Consider the following 5,992-nt stretch of genomic DNA (forward strand, 5'->3'; position numbering starts at 1 on the left):
ATCACAAATGACCACACACTCAGAAGCTTAAACATCACGCATTTACTATCTCACGTTTTCCGTAGGCTAGAATCCAGCCACAGCTTAATGGGATTCTCTACTTCATGGTCTCTCCAGGTGGAAAGCCAGGTGTCAGCCAGGACTGGGATCTCACCAGAGGCTCAACTGGGGTAAGATCCACTTCAAGGTAAGATCCACTTCCCCAGTTTGTTGCAATATTCATCTCACGGCTGTAGGACTGAGCTCCCTGCCTTCTTGCTAGCTGTTGGCCATGGTCTCTCTCAGGTCCTAGAGGCTGCTCCCAGTTCCCTGTCACGTGGTCCCTCTAGTAAGTAATAAGCTTACTTATTCAAAAATGGCAGCGGAGGCCGCTGCCCTTGGTCATGGGGTCGTTGCTGTGTCCGAAGCTGCAGCGTTCATGATGAACTTACTTCCGATTGTGGGTGACCACTGGGTACATATCCTTGTCCCTATTGGATTTGTCTTTGAATGTCCTCTAGACAGAAAGAGTGATGAAAAGCTAACTGCCTTCTGCAACAAGAATCTGTTACATAAAAGAGAACTGAGACCCAATGAAGAAGTCACCTGGAAGTAAAAGCTGTGGCTGAATTACAGAATGTTCACCTTTCTTAAATCATAAGAGAAATAAAAACACGTTCATTTTTTTTTAAATAGCAATGGAGAATCACTCTTGAATATATTTGTACACACACACACAGTAGCATGATGCTAGGTGTAACATCTTGTCACTTTTACTATAGTCTATTATTTTATATTAGTTTGAAGCAAGTCACAGGTTTCACTCACATTCAAGGGGAGATGCTTATAGACGTGAACATAAGCTCTTCAATAACTAGAGCCACCCTAGGGTCTATCTGCCACAGTGGTGTGGTTTTGGTACCACTGATGGATCAGTGCCCTAGGAACCGATTGACGGGTCTACTCCTTCATCTAGTTCTGGAGGGATGATGAAAGTCAGGACTAAATTATTCCCTCTCCCTAAGTTCATGACAACTTCTTCTTTCATTCCTTAGTAGATTAATGTGTTCACTTAAAAATGAGAATGGATTTTCAAGTTTTACACAATTTAAAAGTTTCAGTAAAGACAAGTGTTTGAGCTTTATTTCTTGGCCTTTGCTTCTGAGCAATTGCTGTTAATATTTACCCATAAGTCAACTTGGTTCTGCTTTTTCCAGTTTCCATTGAAGGGTGAAACTCATTCATCTCAGTGCACTTGATACTATTGTAAATGAAATCTCTGGAAATGCAGTGTGATGTGGTAAGCCATCCATTAGGCCTCAATTTTACTTAAAATCACAGGCTGCAAAGTATCATGCTTCAATTTAAAGAAATAATGGCTACAAAAACCAATGCTGATAGCGATCCCTAGAGAAATGAATGAGTGTGTACCCATGATATTGGCACCTTTTCAAGAGAAGAAAGTTTTTAAATGAAGAGGCAGGATGACTAAGGTTTCCATGGGTAAAAGATCATTTCTTTCCATAGAAAGAAAAAGCCACTTGGCTCTCAACAAAGATCAGGAGATTGAAATTGAAGAAAACAAAGTGAATAAACATGGAAAGGATATCTGGAGTCATAAAGGATAAATTTGTTCCCCAAATCACAAATACCCTCAAAAACAGAAACAGGACACCAGCTTAAGGGAAAAATTTTATTTATCCAAAGGAGACAAAGGCTCAGTAGGGGAAGCTAACAGGGGACTTATTAGCATAGCATAGCAGAGACCTCATTGCAGTGCCCTTTTTTTATGTCTTTGGAGCGGTAGCCTAAAATGGGTGGTGGCATTGCTCCCTTCTTTCACTGCGGCACTGCTCTCCCCTTTATTTTATACACCATACCCTCCCCTTGGATTCCAGGAGGGAAAGCCATGGCAATAGCTCTATTTGACCACATCCATCTATTTCCTAAGGTCATTCATGGCATTGACCTTTCCTTTATTGGCTGACAAATGGCTATGACCTCAAGCCCTTGCCTCTCCCAGTTACAAAGAGATTTTTTTGTGTAGTTCTGATGGGGGCGTTGGCCACTTCACATTGGCTGAACCATAGTCTGGTTTGGATTTCTTGAAGGAGTGGGAGAAGTGCCAATCAAGAAGGTCCTCAAGGGGCTTCCCTGGTGGCGCAGTGGTTGACAGTCTGCCTGCCGATGCAGGGGACACAGGTTCGTGCCCCGGTCCAGGAAGATCCCACATGCCGCGGAGCAGCTGGGCCTGTAAGCCATGGCCGCTGAGCCTGCGCGTCCGGAGCCTGTGCTCCGCAAAGGGAGAGGCCACAACAGGGAGAGGCCACAACAGTGAGAGGCCTGCGTACCACAAAAAAAAAAAAAAAAAAAAAGAAGGTCCTCAATGTGTCTGTACAGCTGTGGTACTCTTTCCTATTTTCCAACTTTCAAATAGATTTTTTCATTCCTTTATATTTTGGTTATTCCAGTGGGAAAAAGAGATTAGGGAATTAAAGATTAGTTCAAATCACCATCTCGAACTGGATGTTGCAGATTCTTTTTATATCAACACCCTATTTTTAACTATTTATTTATTCTTGAATGAGGAAAGGGAAGGTCCATCCTTGACATCTATTTGCCTAGAATCGTGGAGAAGACACTTACTGTGTAACCCCGTACTTCACTGCCTTCCTGTGAGCATGCCCAGTTCTGCAGTATGAAGCGTGTGGGTGGGCCCTGGCTGAGGAAGGACCTTAGTCTCCAAGCCACCTCACTTCAGTGTGTGTTGAGGGACAGTTTTCTACATTAGGATGTCAGAAGTTCTGCTTACCCTCATATCCACACCAGGTGTGTGGTGTGGTCATATCAAGTCTCCTTCCCAGTGCTATGGCTGCTAAGTTGAGTGAGTGTCCCATTACCCTAGGGAGCTCAGGTGCCCGCTTACATTGGCTGGTGGCTCTCCAGTCCACAGCTCTTACAGTTCTACACAGTGATCCCAAAGATCCCCTAGTCCTGGCCCCATCTCTGTCAACCTACAAAGAGGGTCACGTTGGTAAAGACATGATTCATACTGAAGAAGTAAGAGTGTTGAACTTTTTGCAACAATTATATTAGCTTCAAAACTGAAAAACTGTTAGGAGAAGAGGAAAACACAGGAAAAGAATTATAGTGAATTACTTAAATGCACCAATTTCAGTTCATGAGAACGAGTAGGCAAAAATAAATAAATAAACAAACAAAAAGAGGTAGGAAGAATTTAAATATTTAAATAATTTAAATATCTCTATATTTAAATAACACAATGACTAAGGTAGACTTAATAGACATAAATGAAAAATGACATTTTTAAAGCAGACAGTGCCTTCTATCACAGGATCTAGGTGGTGATTAAAGATTTTGTTTTGATCATGAAATAAATGTAATATATTTGATAAGCAGAAATAATAGATAGCACATTCTTTTACAAAAGTAGAACGGATACTGTCAGTAGGAAAAATTAGACAAAAAAATAACTCTGCTGTTTTCCATTTGTAAATTGAAAAATTGAAAAATTCTATTAAAAAGGCATTACCATTTTTTTCCCGCTGATTTCTGGGAAACCATCAGATGTAAAACAAACCATGATTTTAAACCGCAGATTTTTTAGGATTTTTAAGACAAGCTAATTGTATTTATTCTTGCATTTTATGTAGATTTGGGTTAGAAATTGATGTTAAATACTTTTTAAAAGTTTACATATAAACTGACATTCTGATTTAATCTTCTGCTTTTTTAATTGTAGTAAAATGCACATAACATAAAATTTACCATCTTAACTATTTTTAAATGTAAATTCGGTAATGTTAAGTACATTCACATCATTATGCAACCAATCTCCAGTTAAAAAAATAACTCTCTATTTCCCCCAGCCCTTGGCAACCACCCTTCTACTTTCTGTCTCTATGAATTTCACTCCTCTAAGGACTCATACGTGTGGAATCATACAGTACTTCTCCTCTTCTGATTGGCTTATTTCACTTAGCATACTGTCCTCCAAATTATTTTTCTTATATTACCTATAATTATATATTTAGTAATATATTTCCTAACACCTTAACTTTCACTTGTGGATTAAGCCCTTCTTGGTCACAATATACTTTTAATACATTCTTGAATTCAATAAGGCTACAGTGAATATATACGAATGTTACGAATTGTCTTGGCTTCTTTTGGCTGTTACTTTTGGAAGGCAGCTATGCTCACCACTATACCACCAGCCTTTTGGTTATTTATTAGGTATTGTTACTGAAGTTTGGTTTGCTTCATCACTGGGCAGATGTCCATATTTTTTAATACGTACTCTGGAGAAGTTAATTCATTTTATATAATATCTTCCTAGTACACTTGTCCTCCTGATTTGTTTATTTCTCATTTTATTTCTACTAATTACTTTATTGCCTTTCCTCATAGCTGTTTCATTATTCTTTTGCTTTTCTAGAGTTTATTTTCTTTGTGTTACAGTAAACGATGAAAGCATTTCAGGTTATTTTCTTCTGATCATAGATTCGGCACTCTTCCATCAGTTTTCGTATGTAATGTTCTCATTTTCATAATTGTTTATTAATGTATACGTGATTTCTTCTTAACTTACCATAACTTTTTGACTTTAAAAGGGCTATTTCTATATTTCAACATTTTCAAAATTGGATTGCGACTTAAATACAAAAGACAGAGAGCAAATACGAAGAAATAAATTAACAACTTTTCAATATAACTGGTGGATGCATAGGCTCTGTTAAATAATTCTTTGTGCATATTTATATATTCAGGATGTCTTATAATTAAAATAATTTACATGCTTAAAAAAAGAATAGGCTATAAAGTGAGGTATGGAAGGAAGTAGGGTAGGAAGATTTAAAAAAATAAAATCTAATCCAATCTGTTCCTTTCACTGATGAGGAAACTGATGTCATTTTAGAGGAAATTACTGGTCACAGGCCTTGAGTATCTTTAGGCCAAAATTTTAGGGGCAAACTGTCTGTGGAGCGTGTCCTCTGAAATGAATGGCCCTGCAAGCACAAAGGGAAAAGAAAGAGGGCAGGATCTGGGGCTGAGATAATCCACCAGGACATGTGCTCTTCACTGAAATTCTTTAAATTGATGCAAAAATCTAAAAATAGCTCCTTAGCAGACTTCCCAGGGTGTCTGGAACACCTACCATTATTCATTGCTTTAGACTAAAACATTGGAAAGTTCTGAGACCAGTCTCCTGGGAAAGTTAGCATCATAACCTGGCGTCACCTTTAAAACCTTGGCCTCATTGTGTTTACTAGATCTGATTGCAGGTTCTCTTTCAGGACCCAGATTATATAGGACACAGAAAGGTTAACTTTGCGGGGGAGAATAAGGGGTAGGAAAAGTCCACTGCATATGAGTCTACCCATGCACAACGTCTGCTGATGGAACTGACTGTGAGTGTGGGAGGGAAAGATGAACAGGCCATGGATGCCAGGATTTAGCCATGTCACATGGTTGCTGAGTCTGGGGCCAGGCCAGGGCTGAGGGCTTGCCCCCTTCAGGGTCAGATTTCACGGTGCACTGTGCATGTGACCAGCGCTGAGATGTCTCCCAGCCCTTGTTCTGTTTTCCAAATCTCTAGAAAACCCCTTCTTGACCAAATGACAATTTGTTGACCTTTAAAATATCAGAGCTGGGAGAAGTATTTAAAAGGAAATCTGTCATGAACTTCCTAGCTGGAATGATAACTAAATGGCTTTGCCAATTTAATGTCTGGAAATTAATAACAAAAATAAAAACATAAACATTAGAGATAGTTTTTATTTAAAATTATAACTTTTAACTTGCTAAAGTCTTGATTTTATTTTATTGCTTATTTTGCAGCAGGAGAAATGAAAAATAAGCATGATCAGAAACGTATATTTTAAAAATGACAAAATATTAAAATCACGAGTTAAGGAACACTTTTTAAAAAGTAATCAAATGCAACTGGTGTTTTGTTTTGCGTGTTTAGCAGCAGAATTCTTTTATTCAG

At 38.6% G+C, this 5,992-nt stretch overlaps 1 pseudogene; it reads left to right on the top strand.

Annotated features, from left to right (window-relative positions):
• Positions 1 to 391: 391 nt before the first annotated feature.
• On the top strand, positions 392 to 595 carry LOC114903397 (annotated as a pseudogene).
• Positions 596 to 5,992: the final 5,397 nt, after the last annotated feature.

Source organism: Monodon monoceros, unplaced genomic scaffold (assembly GCF_005190385.1).
Source record: "Monodon monoceros isolate NGI ecotype Baffin Bay Population unplaced genomic scaffold, NGI_Narwhal_1 Super_Scaffold_21, whole genome shotgun sequence".
Taxonomy (NCBI): Eukaryota; Metazoa; Chordata; class Mammalia; order Artiodactyla; family Monodontidae; genus Monodon; species Monodon monoceros.